General features: G+C 38.8%; 1 long non-coding RNA gene across 2 annotated transcripts; it reads left to right on the top strand.

Moving 5' to 3' along the window:
* The first annotated feature begins 14 nt into the window (after nt 1-14).
* LOC142046503 (uncharacterized) lies at nt 15-13339 on the top strand. Of its 2 annotated transcripts, none has more exons than XR_012655446.1 (4): nt 15-35; nt 1358-1463; nt 2937-3012; nt 10853-13339. It is a non-coding gene; the product is annotated as an uncharacterized LOC142046503 (long non-coding RNA). The 2 variants fall into 2 exon arrangements; XR_012655445.1 differs by lacking the exon at nt 10853-13339 and adding an exon at nt 3267-4242.
* Nucleotides 13340-16150: the final 2811 nt, after the last annotated feature.

Below are 16150 nucleotides of genomic sequence, written 5' to 3'. Positions count from 1 at the left end.
CCTTATAGAAAAGAAGACAGCATGCCAAAATTCAGGTAGGTTTTGGATAAGCACCTGAGGTTTAGGATTTGTTTCAGAACTAACCTTGAGCTCCTGCACCTCTGGGAAGTTTTTCCAGCTTTGGAGAAGATGAACAAGAGTGGAATCCAAGAAGGGGTCTTGGCAGATCCCTCTGGGAAGGAACATATGCAAATATGATAGTCCTCATTTATAGTCTGACCTTTTTTTTTTAATCAAGCTTTTGCTAAATAATGTGGGTTTGCTAAAGAAAATACAAAGATTTCCAAAAGTCAGAGCTTTTTTATATATTTGCCCAAATTATCTTAGCTGGAAATCTCATTTGAGATAAGACATTCTCCTTTTCATTGGTGTGGGTCCTGTTATGCAATTACAGAAATAGGAATATGATGATTACACTCTTAACAAACATGCATTGTAAAATATAATCCAGCAGCTTCACTGTATTTAAAAATGCTGCAGAATTGCTGTTGGAAGAATGATATTTTTACTATAACATAATAAGCACCAAATAAGCTTCTTTAATATAGAAATTTACCATCCCCAGTATGTTTATTTGCAATCTCTACATTCTATTTAATATGTTTTCGGTTTCTTGCATGCTCAGAAAACTCCATGCCCTGTTACATTTATTCTTTCAGAAAAGAGTAGGAACTGAACAAATACCATCCTCCCCTCAACCAATCAGCAAAGCAATAAACTTAGGGCCAAATATGGCAGTCCTAATACATTTTACATTGGTGTAAATATCGACCAACTCTACTGATGCCGGTGGAGTTACTCGACATTTACACTGCTGCAGCTGAAACCAGAAGTGGGCCTTCACTTTTGAAGTCACTGGGAGTTTTGTCTGGACTGAGATAGGAGAGCAGGACTGGGCCTTTAGACCGCCCGCTAACCTATAAATAGTATTTTGCATTACATTTCGCCTAGCTACATTGATGTCATTTGCAAACATAACTGGCATTCAGATTTTTTTTAAATTCATAGATTACATAATATTATAAAACTGGCTACTACTTTAAAGTACAGCAGTGATTAACCATGTCATTATCTCCTGCTCTACTTGGCATGATAGGTATCCACTGTGGAAAACAAATTCTTTACATTTTAGCTGTCACACAACATGTGCAGGGCTTTGTGCCAGAGTGCATCAGTTACGTCATTTCAAGATACTGACTTAAACCAAAGCTTTGGATCTAAACGCTGAGAGTCTTTGAAATCTGAACTCAGATTTGGATCCAGACCCACATTTTGCAAATGTTCTTCATCTTTATATTGAGCCACGTCAAAGGCTCAGATGTAAAACACAACTGTCTTTGGGATTTTTCAAATCCAGATCCAGTGAATGGAAGTGGGTAATAATAGCCCATGAAAAGTAGATGTTTCACTGCTACCTTTTGGCAGAAGTGAGTAATGAATGTTCCATGGAAAGCATCAAACAAGTTAGTATATTATTTTCCCCTTCAATTTTTATTTTATTCATGCCATGCATGTTCTTATGTTGTGTGCAATTTCTCTAACGTATTCCCTCACTGTATGTCTCCTCCGAGTCTATTCATTCTAAAACATATGTGCAGATGACACAAAATGAAGCTACAAGGTCTTCTGTGTTAACATTTCAAAGCCAAAACTGCTCAGGCGGGTCAGAGAACTTCATTAACACTATAAACATCTACAACTCAGTACAAAGGAAAAGGTATAAAATTGACAATATTCATTTTCCTGCTAGTTCACACAATGACTGCAAAGTGCCTTACCATTCACATGGTGATATGCCTCATAAGTGTCTCTATCCTTAATGGAAAAAATGGTATGGGCAGAATACAAATCTAAGAGAGGATGGCTTTGTTTTAAAGAACTATTATATCACATCGCAAAGCGTTGTATATGTTCATTCTGGACAATCGTTTTCCTGTTGGTATGTTCTGACAATACAAAACATGCTAAAATCCAGGCTGATTCTTCTTTCACAGAAGCACTGTGATTGGAAATGCTCCAAAACTTCTGGAATTTGATTTTTCATTGAAATTTCAAATTTTGACACCTCGCCTGAAAAGAGAGCATTTAAATGACATTTTTTTTTCATTATGTGACCAGTTCCAGTTGCCCTCAGTCATCCCTCAATGCTGGAAATGCACTGACCAGGCAGGGACCCCCAAATCTTTCAACATCAGGCTCATCTATATAATCACCTTCCCGACCCTTCCTATTAGCTGCAAGTGACCCATCACCACTGCAGTGCCAAAAGAAGCAGCAGCATATTTCCCCAGCTCACGGAGCCGGTTATCTGCAATGACTGTCCGTCCTTCTTCCCTACTACTGGCAGCACTCATGGTGGGGCTGCTTAGCCCAACTGCTCTGCTTGATCTCTTCCCACTTGGCCCCAGTCACAAATAGGTCCTCATGTGAATTGCTTTGTGGTTAAAGCATTTGAGTAGAAGTCATGAGACCTGGGTTCCGGTCCCCATTCCACGTGACCTTCTCTGTGACCTTAGAAAAGTTGTCTAAGTTTTCTCTGTGCCTCAGTTCCTTATCTGTAAAATGGGGATAATGAATAATGGTATTTACCTACCTTAGGGGAGTACTGTGAGGGTAAATTCATTAACATTTGTGCGGTGCTCAGATATTACAGCAACAGGTGCCATGCAAGAACATAAACAGAGAGCCTGCAACTTACACTGAAGTCAATGGACCAATGTACTCAGATTCACTTACTCCCTACTTATGCAATCTCTCTTAGGTTCAGTAGAAGTTTGCCTGAAGAAAAATTTAATAAAGACCTCCCAGTGTGACCAGTTGAGGAATTGAAGCACTGCCCAAGAGTCTTTAAGAAACTGTGAAAATACAAAAGAACAATTGGAGGATCCTAGGGTTCATTTATGTCAAAGCATCTCACTATTACTCGTCCTTTTCAGATAACAACTGGAACAAGAAGTCAAGCTGTGAAACATGCAAATGTTGCATCATCTGGCTTCTTGGCAGACCACTCAGGTATGCTGTGTCATATAGTGCCAATGAATTGAGTGAGGTTATCCAAATGGCTTTACCCTTTTGAAAAATCATTCCAACTGTGTGGACCTGATTCTGACCTTATTTACACCAATGTAAATCTGGAATAACTCCACTGAAGTCAATACCATTACACTATGGTAAAATAAATGTAAGTGAGAGGAGACTCAGACCCTGCATTTCTATCAGTTCATCTTTGATTGTGTCTAATGTAATAAACATTTTTATGCCTCCAGAACAAAGACACCCTGTCTCCTGGAGCTCCTGCCTCACAGGCATGTGCCCACCCTGGATGTAACAGAACTACTATGAACATAAAACTGATTTGATTTATGAAAAATTTGCAAGATAATTCAGATTATGATTCAATGCCTACAGTCTGGGCCTATTCAGATTCGTAATATAAGCTATATGGATTCATACTCTGCAGATCGAGAGCTAGGATAGAAAAGCATCTCTCTAAAGCTCTAATGCAAGTTAAATCCCATCAGACCCAATCCTGAAAAAGCAAATAAAGCCCAAGTAAAAAGGCTGCATTTGTGTGAAATGCTGAGTTGCTGCAGCAGGGCTGCACAGCTTCTCGGCTGCTTCAGATACCAGAATGGGGGGAAAACATCCTTTTTTGGAGGCTTTTGGCCCTAACACAACCATGTTGGCAGGCTCAGGACTGGGCCATATATTCACAGGGTGAACGAAAGAAAACCACAAGTGAAAAACAAAATGAGTTAATTCAGATATCGGAAAAAGAACATCTGTAGGCTAACATGATGGGCCCTATCCTGGTTCCATTGAAGACTCACTGAGTTCGTTAGGAGCAGGCTCTCTCTTGACACTTCATTATTGTTGGAATATATATACGTAATATAGAAAGCAAATATATCACATTTGCTTCGTTATGCATAATTTCAGACATGTTCATAGGCTAATGTGGTTTGGTACCCAGTTATTTGGAGGATTACCTCTCCCAGTGCCATACTGCCACACCTGACATCAGTAGAAGCACTTGAACTAGAATTTCCCTCAGTGTAAACGAGAGGGAGCTGTTGTAGGGCACTTTATATGGGGACTCAAAGGCTTTGGAGTTTGTTTCCCTCATTTTTCTGCTAGAGCTGTATCATCAAAGACCATCGTTTTCTTCAGACATATTTAGGACGGTTAGGGGTTTATGAGCAGGTGGCTGGAGATTGAAGGATGGTTTAGGTGAGATATTTTGATATAGATGGTTAGAAAGTATAATTTTTCCTCAGAGAGTCTATTAAATTAGAAAAAAAATAGAAACTTGATGAATCAAAGTATTATATTAAAAACTTTGAGACTTACTACTTGAGTATTTTACATTTTGGGAGGTGCCTAAACCTCTGGATAGGTGCTAGAATTTTTTTAAACATTAAAATAATGGGGAACTAGGTGTTCAATGAAGAGTTAAGCAAGTGTGATATTATAATGAAGTGTACTGTTAATTATTGCATATCTTTGTAGTGCACCTTGAGTTAGGTGTAGGACATAAACATTTAAGAACAGAAGCTTGAGTGCAGTAGTTGCTCTGGATTTACAATACCATAAAATATGTCCCTGTGACTACATTGCCTTTTTGTTTACATTTTAAACAACACATTTATGAAATACTTTGCATGTTAATTCAAATGGATTTCAACTAATTGTGACTTAAAATACTTTTGATTAGAGTCAGTCCAGTTCACAATGGATGTGTCCACCTCATAGTGAGTACTAATCGACTGACACTCTCATAAGGATCTGCATGGCGGTCAAGCACTGAAAGCTAAAGTGCAATTGCAGTATTCATGTGAGTAGACCTGTTAATAGCAATGGAGCATAGACAGGGATAAGAAAATCGCAGTTTGACCAGGAATGAGTATATAATCTGAAGCTCCCTCTCACTCCTAGAGATGGTCTCTGCAGGTACTTCAGAAGGAACTTTTCTGAGGTAGTATCTTTTTTTTTTTTTTTTGATAAGTGAGAGGCTTCCATACGTTACCTTTCATGAGCGGTACATTTACACAAATGCCAAATAAACATAGAAAAATTAAAACTGCATAAGATTTTAAAGTGATCATTTCAGAGCTCTCATAATGCACCTGCAAAATGTGAACAAGCATCCTGCCCCTGCATAAGCAAATAGACACCAATATGAGAAAACATGCTTTTGTGTACAAAATGGTTTTATGTGATCAAACCTTATTGGGTGCATTTTTTAAATCCAGCTTGAAAATTTGCCCTTATACTATCTTAAATGCTGGTGCCAAAATAACAACTGGACTGTACAGAACTAATGGAAGCAGCCAATCTCGACTTCTGGGAGCTATGGCCACATCTTCTAAAAACTGGATATTCAGCCACTACTTATTCCCAAAGAGTGCCTGTGACCATAATGGAAAATGCATGTCAAAGATTTAACATATGACTTGTGGATCCACAGCTGAATTCTAATGGCCAGAGCCTATCACTGATCCACATTCAGAACTGCTATTGACCTCACAGAGAGTTTCACACATGGATGGACAGCAGGGTTCGGGTTACTAGGAGAATATCACCAGGCAAAAAACACAGGGATTGATTCTGCAGCCCCCAAGCAGGCAAAACTTTTAGTGAAGTCAGTAGAAGTTCTGCTTGCTTAGGGAGTGCAAGGTTAACCCCATTGTGAAGTTTCCTCATCCATCCATCCAGATGAAGCAAGTGCCAGAAAGAAAAGGACTATCACATTCATAACCCATCACCAGTTCCTAATAAATAGATGGGAGGATTGTGAGGCACCCATAAATAGGATGTTGTTTCATGTTCCTGGACAAATTTGGTACAGTCATAGTGCTGGGATTGTTAGGAGGAATTTGGCTGTGGTGGTTATGGTTGGAGGCTGACATGTAGGGGCCTGACAATATATCCTGATGATAACACAGACCACTATTGTCACTTCACAGTGATTATGTAGTCATTCTATTTATTAATAATGATGTGTGAGTTAATGTCATCTGCAGTCTTACCCTATCTGAAGAGGAAATGAGTACTGACATGCCATGGACTCAACTGAAAGGTGTTGATGATTTAGCTCATCTTAGTGCTGAGTCTGACTGTTGATATTTTATTATTTCAGCTTCACTGGATAAAACTGTGAGATGGCCAGAGAGACTCTTCTTTGCAGGGCAGAATGGCACTGATATCACATACAAAGGATGATGTTTGAGAGGTAAGGAAGCTTAGAGAAGCACAGGTAGCCACAGAGCTCCCTAATGACTAACACACAAACAGATCCTACAGAGTATAACTAATCCCACATAGGGACCCTGGATTGTGAGACACATTTTTGTACCTACCCATCCATTTTGGATGGTGTGGTTCAGTGTGAATATTTTTATTTGCCACTTTATGAGAGACCATACCCCCTTTTTTTGGATCTCAGAAGAAAAACACAGGTAAAATGAAGAATAGGAGATTTGCCATCTTTTGATGGGAGATGCGATTAAACTAGTGAGGATGAAAATTAAGAAAGCACCTTCCACTCTGCCAATCTGATGCAAATTAAACATATAAATATCTCCAAATTTTAGACCTCCACAAGGGATGGCTGACATTCTCATTTGGCCCAAAGGGTTTAATTTAAAGTACTTTAGAACATCCATTTACCTTTATAGGTCCCAATTTAGTTCCTATTCAAGTCAATGCAAAGACTCCCACTGACTTAAATGGGAGCTAGATCAGTTTATGATATATATTCTTAAGTACAGTCCATTAATAAAAATAACAAGCTTGATTGCTAGTGATAGCTAATGGAAAATGAGTAGATGACCCTCAGTTAAATTTTGCTGACTTATCTTTATGTTTTCCGTAAAACCAACAGGAGCAATGAAAAAGATTCTGTAGTTCTATTTACAAAATCTCTAGAGTAATTTGATGTGTGAAAAGCCTTGAACTGATTTTTAAAAGCAATTTTTGTTTGATCTGAAAATTTTGCAGCCATATCCTGCCCTAGCCAACATAGCTATGGAGAGAAGCAATACAGGCCGGTGTGTCCTGCCACAACAATCTAACTACTCAGAACAGGATTTCAAAGGATGTAGTAGGGCACTGCAGTGCAGGGAACATTTTGCTGCTATTCCTAGTAAATGAAATTCACACCCTTGCTGAGGGCCAGCAGAGTGCCCATGCATCACGTAAATCCTGTTTTGAAGTCCAGATCATCAGCTGGTATAAATTGGCGTAGCTCCTTTGACTGCAATGTGGTGCACAGACATTACATTTGCTTTGTGAAAAGAAGTGAATTTTATCCATCATGGGCAAAGTCATCAACAACCTGTTGTCAGCTTGCACTGTCTACTGCTTGGGAACTACACACATTTCTCTTAGCAGATAAGAGGCTCTTTACACCCTCTTACTGTCCTTATACACTAGCACAGCAAAAGGCAGAACTTAGCTACTATATAGCTGAAGAAACATTGCTTTTTTTACAATTATATTTAGAAATTTCCTTGAAACACCCTGGAAAGCAACTGCTTCTATGGATAAACAGCTCATATCTTAATAGATTCCCTCCTGACAGTTGGACAATACTGAGAATTTTATGCAAGTCTGTTGAGAAGATTCCACATAAAAGAGGATCCCATGGACTGCGGTAGTAGCTGGGACCACTTCTCTTCTCTTAAGTGCTTAGAGAGATTAGGCTGGAGGATAATGCACTGGCTGTTCCCCTACACACTTCAAAACTTTCTCTTTTCATACCACCCTTACGGTATGTCTACACTACCCGCTGGATCGGTGGGTAGCGATTGATTTATCGGGGATCGATATATCGTGTCTCATCTAGACGCAATATATCGATCCCCAAACGTGCTCCCATTGACTCTGGAACTCCACTAGGGCGAGTGGCGGTAGCGGAGTCGACAGGGGGAGCCACGGCCGTCGATCCCGTGCGGTGAGGACAGGAGGTAAGTCGAAATAAGATACGTCGACTTCAGCTACACTATTCCCGTAGCTGAAGTTGCGTATCTTACGTCAACCCCCGCCCGCTAGTGTAGACCAGGCCTTAGAATAAAACTCTATGGTATATGTGGTATAGAGAGCTCCCTTTGCATGGTCTCTCTGCAGCTCATTCTCTACCTCTCTTTGGGCATTGCAGAGCCACAGCAGCATCTGGTTTAAATTGTCTTTCACTGAAACACAAGGGGAGGGGTCTGATCCTGATTTGGGACTTCTAGGCACTACCATCATACAAATAAATAATAATAATGATGTTGTTGTGTAACAAAACAAAAAGAAAAAGAAAAAATACGTTCTACATCCACCACCATCAAACTGACTTTAGAAATAGAAATATAAAAAAACAAGTCCATATCAGGAGACTGGTTCCAGGAAACAGCAGCCAGTATACAAAAAGTTACACATGTCAACTTTACGTGTGGAATTAAAAGATCTTAAAGCAACTCCGAATTCAAAACGGCAAATTGTACAGAAACAAAACCCTTGTGGAGTCACTAAAATGTCTAATTCATTATTATTTTAAAAAAGATTAAAAAATAATTTTTTAACATTAAAGTGCAACCAAGCACTGAAGAATTTGTGTAAGCTTTCCACAGGGGAAAAAAATCCCTAAAATGCTGCAACGGTATTGATATCTATTAAATATTTACTTTTCTCTCTAGCTCACACTAGAAAGAGTAATTTGTAGTTGGCAGAAACGGGCTGCAATTACGTTAGTCAATCCAAAAGCCCAACTTGCTCATACAAAATGCAAACAAATTAGTTAAAATGGTCTAATTAGCAGACTGTAAAAATGCAAAGCAAGTCTGGCATAAAAATGTGTGCAATACAAGTATACTTTTACAAAATAAACAGAAAGACAGTTATGGAATAGCCTAATAAATCCTATACCATCAAAGAAACCTAATGAAAACTGGCATATTTATTGATGTTATATTTTAGAAAAAGTTTGTGTGATCTAATTAAATACTGTCATTCACGCAGCACTAGGACATGAAAACTGATTGTTACTGCAGTTAAAGCTGCAATGTGATTTAAATTCAGTGTTGCGTAGCTATCTAGGACCTTGTTCTAAATTCTCGACACACACAGACAACTCCCAGTGAAGTCAATTGAAGTTCAAAATAGTTTTAGGGGTGATGCAAGGAACTCACACTTCTGTCAACAGATAAAATTTTCAATGCACTTTCTTAAAATGCTATATGATTCCCCCCCTATAATAAAGGGAGACAATTTACTCTTATTTTTATGACTATAAATGTGTGCAGATTGTTGTTTGCAGTGTGCCCAGTTCACTATATAAATAGAGAATCTACAATAACTATTATTTTATATTAGACCACACAGGAACTTTTGGAACCTTTATAGTTTGTTACTTCACAGCACAGCTGAGGACTGTTTAATTTGTGGGTTTTTAACTCCTTAGCACATAGACTATTCACACAGTAGACCATTGTGATTTATAGTCTGCTATATGAAAGAAGCTATTGTGAAGACAGAGTCTTCATATGGATCCTCCCTCATATAGCCTACAATCCTGCAGAAAGCGTAGCTGTCTTTTCTATAGGTATGATGGCAGATCTCAGATAAGGATGGGAAGTAGGTGGATTTAGCATAATGCATTAGGGTTGTACACAAATCACGACGACTATGCAGAGGATTAGTATCATGGTATTTGGAACGCTGAACTTTTATGTGAAATATACTAATTACCTTGGGAAGGGTGGATGAGGATGACTTTTCAACAACAAAGTCATCCGTTCCACCCAATAGGGGAGAGCGCTGATATGGCGTGATCATGTACAAAGGAGAAGGGGCAGGGCAGGGCCTGGTGGTTATCACTTTTGATATACTGTATTAAAGTACATATGGGAGACATTAAGTGGGAGTGACGGGAGGGCTCTCTACAACAGTTACAACTGGCTTATCCAATTAGTTGCACTAAAATATCTATGGGCCTGATTCCACCACCTTTACTCACTTGAGTAGTACTCTATGGTGCAAGCGGCCCAACTGTGGTTAATATGCTGTTTCTGCCATCCTTACTCTTGATGAGTAGTATCTTACTGTGCAAAAAATGTGTGTTTCAATGGAACTAGTCGAGGTGTAAAGTACTCCTCAGTGTGAACAAGGGTGGCAGAATAAAGCCCAGAGGGACTACTTGAGGAGTAAGGGATTTTTCACTCTAAAGATGTCAGAACTAGGCCCCGTGTTATCTGGTATTTGAAGACTCAGACCTAATGCATTAGGCTGAGAGCTGGGAAAGGTGAAAATAAGAAAGTATCACAGGAATGAGAGAGATTGAAAACACCTATAAGGTCATGTAGTCCATCTCCTCCTACACAACCAGAACACCTCATATCCCTTCCTCACAAAATGTTTCAGATACTGGGAACCCAATGACCTTGAACTCCATAGAACTCATTAGGGCTGGGTAAACCAGGATGTTCTAACTATGAGGGAGGACAGGAACTCCTGACAACAGACTACAGTCTTTATAGAAAGCTTGTATAAGAAGATTAAGATCTGGGAAGTGGGAAAAGAGGAGCTCCAAAGCAGTGCAGTGTGCTTTTCCAGCAGTACCAGTGGTCACAGCAGGCTGGAGTGCAAGGGAGGAGCGCTGCTCGAAATCTGTTAAAATCAGCTAAAATATTCTGGTTGCTCTCCCTCCCTCAAGCCTCAGGCTGTGCAGGTCTCCTAGTATTTTGCCTTCACTGCCTCTGTAGACAATTGCAGCTAGACCAGGCCAGGTAAGCAAGCATTTGCCTGTCGGGGTGATCTGTTAATTCTTTTCTATATGTGCTGACAGTGCCTTTCTCCCTCTCCCCACCAGTCACTACACATTAGGTAAGGTTTACACAGCTCAAGCTTCAGAAACAATGAAACAGCTAATTCCACTGGATGCTATTCCCCACTGCCCTGTGGTTCACTAAGATGTGAGATCAGCTGATAAGAGACAGCTTCAGCCCCTGCTACATTCTGGACCATCTGATCAAACCAGGCCCCTGGTATCCTGATTTGTCACCAACATGCACTAGTCACAATTTTCCGTCATAACAACATGCACCTGATCAGCCATTCAAATCAAGCAGGCCAACAGCAGGTTTTGCAGTAGACTCTAACACCCACATTTGCTACCATCTGAAGAAGAGTGACCACTTCTGTCCATCACTAAGACCAGACCTTCAATCTAGGCCATTTTCATAGACAGCTTGACTCAAATTCCATTGAAGTCGGTAGAGAGACTCTCACTGAATCACATCTAGAATGTCTGCAGATGGGTTCCATCTTAAAGAAAGAGAGCTGGATAAGGCAAGGAGAGAAGAGATGCGCATGTGTGGTCACCGAGTGGATTTGGGTGAAGAGATGTGCAGAGAGTGAGGAATGAGAAATGAGAGAAAAGGAAGGCAAAACCGAGGAGAAGTTTGAAAGAGAAAATGAAGGAGTGAGTGAGAGTGAAACAGGAAAAGAGGAATGGAGGGAGAGTGAAGAAAAAAGACAGGATGATGAAAGAAGAGATATGCCAAGATGCAACATAAGGAAAGAAAAAGTGAAGAAAAGATGAATAGCAAGTGAGACCCCAAACGATACATATTTTATTATTTAAAACAAGGTTTTTAGCCATAATGTTACAATACTAAGGATGCTTGATTTTTATAGACAAACTGGGTATGTTCATCTTCAGGAGTGACCTGGCTGAAATACTACCTGAGAGACGAAAATAGCAAATGTTTTAATCTTGTCAGGGAAAGGAATGGCTTGAAGGGGTCCTATTGGGTAGAGTACACTGAAGAAGAGCTTGATTCAGTTTTATTCCTAAGAGGAAAGTAGCAGCACTAGCCCTCCGCTTTGATGTAGCCTGTGGAAACTGATGTTTTAGGACAGTCTGACATCAATTAAAGCCCCACACTGCACAAATTAAAACCTGCTTTTCTTCACTAATTTCCTTGCCTTATACTATTTTCAAAATCATGCAGTTCAAACACATACAACAGCCAAATACGTCTGTCATCTCCAACTGTCTTAAATACAACAGTTTTCCCTACGCTACTGTTCTGAAATAAACAGATCTAGAGCTTGTTTACTGAGCATAATTTATTCCAGACCCATGCTGGAATAATAATGTTCTTGAGTCTTTGCAGATGTGTAGTCACTAGAGAGCTGCCTGCCTACATGAGTTTTTACACATATTTCAACTAAATCAATGCTCTAAATGCAACATTGAACACTCGGGGATGTTGTGTGGATTTGTAGCACTCCCTGGAGGACTCTGTGTCTATAAACCAATAAACAGTTTACACTTCTCAATATATGTCATTTTTGTCATTTTTGACACATAGTGCATCGATCATATTCCTCATGTTAATTCAATATTCTTCACTGAGAATAACTGGTTACAAATTAATGAAGGAAGTGAAAACTATTCTCCATATTCTTATTTCTCGTAGACTATCAGCTATAAAAGAACACAGCAAAATAGAAATTTCTCATATAAACAGGACGGAATTCATATTAATCAGATAAATACTGAGTTATATGTATTTTGTGATCAAAACAAATACACAGGACATGAAGAAATGGGGAGAAATAGTTTATATTTTATGTCCTCATATATGCATCTTTGCAAGCATGTTTGGACACTGCAGTTTCAGAAAAAAAAATATTTTCTTATATAAGGGTAATGCTGCAACCTGCATGCGTTTCTGTGGATGAAATCTTGGGGGCATTACACTGAAGTCCATAGGTGTTTGCCAGAGAAAGGATTGAGTAAAAATGGAGTAAAGACCTCAGGATTTAGTCCCTAACCATAGAGCTATTTTAATTTCATGAATTAAGAGATTCTGAGACCTTTTCTGGATTGGCCAGTCAGAATCAGACAGATTGCAGACCTAAAAATACTTAAGTACACACACACTCACTGGTTTTATAGATGGTAGGTGTTTGCACAAGTCAGGAGATAAATAATCTCAATAAACAGCTACACCAAAGTATATGTAGGCTTGGAAGGATTAGACTTTTATCTGTAAATACTGGTAAACGTCAATTTCACCATGGACGTATAAACTGATGAAAAATATTCCCATTTATAATAATCTAAATGTATAGATAGACAAAGTAAGAAAAATGCTGCTTGAGAGCTTAGTAGAGTTTGATTTAAGCATATTTACTTTGTATATTTTACATGTGATGTTGATAATTTGGGTTTTAATAATCATAAAGCTTTAACTTATGGATCTCAACATCTACTGTCATTGAATAATTATTGTTTGAACCCCTCTATTGTCTGACCCATCCCATAAATTCCTGCAATTGTTAAAATTTAAAGAGGTAAAACAAAAAAAAAAGATTAAAACCAACAATGTTGTGTAACTCAGAAAATGTAATAAATAAAAATAGGAAAAAATGCTTAAAAATGAACATCAATATTATCTGTTGAAATTATAAAAAATAAAAATAGAATTCTGCCTAGTCTAGAGAAATACAAAGAAAAGAGTCAAATAATTTCATTGTCCTGAGGATATATTATTGTCCTTATATAAATCCATGGTACGCCCACATCTCGAATACTGCGTACAAATGTGGTCTCCTCACCTCAAAAAAGATATACTGGCACTAGAAAAGGTTCAGAAAAGGGCAACTAAAATGATTAGGGGTTTGGAGAGGGTCCCATATGTGGAAAGATTAAAGAGGCTGTGACTGTCGAGCTTGCGAAAAGTAGGAGACTAAGCGGGGTAGGTCAAGGGTTTTTTTTTCTCCGAAATTTTGTGAACTTTAGCCGTCCAAAAAGTGGGAACCTGCAATGATTTACTTTTAAGCCTTAAGATTAACTAGTTAAAATTTTGGTACGGCTGCCACCAGCCAAAAATATAGTCGGTTTGGCGCAACCGACCTTCTGTTGTCCCCAAAGCCTTCCTGGGGAACGCAAAGACCCAAACCCCTTGGGTCTTAAAACAGAGAGAAAATAAACCATCCTCCGTTTCCCCCCGCCACAGACTCCCCTCCTTAGAAGTGGCCTGGAAAAAAGCTTCACACCAAATTCCCAAAGTCATTGGCATTTAAACAAAATGAGAATAACCCCTCCCCCCATCCTTTTCCCCCAAACCAATCCCTGAGAGTTTAAGACTCCAATCCCTTGATTTCTAAAACAAGGAAAAATCAATCAGTTTCTTAAAAAAGGAAAGCTTTTAATTAAAAGATAAAGAGCGTAAAATTACTCTGTAAAATCAGGATGGAAAATTCCCTTTTAAAGGGTAATTCAAATTTTAATATAAGAACTAAGAGGGGACCTCCCCCGCCGCTACAGCCTTTGTAATGAATAAACAAAAGTTTTTTACAGCCAAACAGAAGGTTAAAAATCCTTTTCCAGCCAAAGGAAAAACATTTAACAAGTTCAAAAGAAAACAAAAACATAAGAACTAATCTGCCTTGCCTGCTTTTTATACTTTTACAAATTTTGAAAACATGAAGAAAGACTGAATTTCAAGAAAAGATCTGGAAAAGTGCCTGGGTGTACGTCCTGGTCCCCTCTTACCCCACATGAGCCGAACAAACGACAAAACAAAACAACACAAAACAAAAGAACTTCCCCTCCCACCGAATGAATTTTGAGAAGTATCTTGTCCTCCCATTGGTCCTCTGGTCAAGGTGTTCAGCCAAAGGTTCAATGAGGCTTCTTAACCATTGTAACAAGAAGAAAGACATTAAACCCTTAACCATCTGTTTAAAAGAACAGGGGGAGTATGAATAGAGGTCATCATAAAATCAGAATTGATGTTGAGAAGCAGGTCATAAGAAAAGTTATTATACTTGTTCCCATAATACAAGAACTAGGGGCCTCACAATGAAATGAAATTCTAATAGGGCAGCAGGTTTAAACAAATATAAAGAGCAAAGTTTTCGTTCACACAAGTGCAAAGTCCAACTGTGGACTCCTTGCCGGAGGAGGTGGTTAAGGATAGAAATATAAACAGATGTTAAAAAGAACTGGAATTGAGAGAGTTTCAATGGTGGTGAAAGGTCCAATTAAAATGTGCTAAATTGCCCACGATGGGTGAAGGAAATAAGGCGTCCCTAGCCTCTGTTTGTCAGAGGGTGGAGATGGATGGCAGGAGAGAGATCACTTGAACATTACCTGTTAGGTTCACTCTCTCTGAAGTACCTGGCATTGGCGACTGTCGGTAGACAGGATACTGGGCTAGATGGACCTTTGGTCTGACCCAGTACGGCCGTTCTTATGTTCTTATGATCACAGAGAGAAATTACTTCCTTTTGCACTTTTTTCTTCAAAAACGGGGCACAAATTCAGTCAGCTAACATTTTTTAATTTAAGCAAGTGTTCTGGAAAAAAGGTTGCTAAATGGATCACATACTCTGCCCGAGATCTGGAGTTCATAGTCTTCAGGGCCAAAAATGTCACATCAGCATAGTTCATCACCACTTCAGAGTACATCAGCTTACTTCTGCAGCTGGCAAAAGTGCAAAATCAGAGTCCAGGGAGAAATTTTCAGCTTCTCAGCATAAGGGTAGTGTTTAAATATGGTTGTGAAGGTAAAGTATAGGAAGTGAATGAGATGCCAAAGCAGAATGAAAGGGACTAGGATAATATAAGTTCTTGATTTAGATAGTTCAGGTCCTTGTTCTAAATCTAGCTAAACATGTTAATAAAATCCATTTTTTTAAAATTGGCATTGTCACATTGTTGACTTTAGAAAAAAAGAATTACATATTGTGTGTCTATGTCAGAATAGTTCTGTGTGTAGAATTTCATGTGAAAACATAGTTTAAAAAAAAATTGTAAGGGGGGTGAGAAAGAGCGATGGAGTTTGTTCAGGTAGCATTTCTTCTGAAAAGAGATTGTACAAGAGTTTACATGCCAAGTATGTGACTCCTGGTGTTACGCAACACACCAATAATACTGGTTCTATGCCTACAATGTGATGTAACTTTATGAAAAATGTTCTGGAATGAAGATATTTCTGTGTCTTCAGTGGCTGACTAAAATATGCCTTCTTTCTTTATAATTCTAGATACTATTTTCAGGAGTTTTTTTGTTATGAAAACTTAGTAGTATAAACCATTCAGATGGAGTAAATGGGATAGCTCTGGATTTACACTAGTATACCTGAGATCA

The sequence above is a fragment of the Chelonoidis abingdonii genome, chromosome 3 (assembly GCF_003597395.2).
Source record: "Chelonoidis abingdonii isolate Lonesome George chromosome 3, CheloAbing_2.0, whole genome shotgun sequence".
NCBI lineage: Eukaryota > Metazoa > Chordata > Testudines > Testudinidae > Chelonoidis > Chelonoidis abingdonii.
The sequence above is the reverse complement of the archived record's forward strand: the minus strand, read 5'-3'. Positions and strand labels throughout refer to the sequence as shown.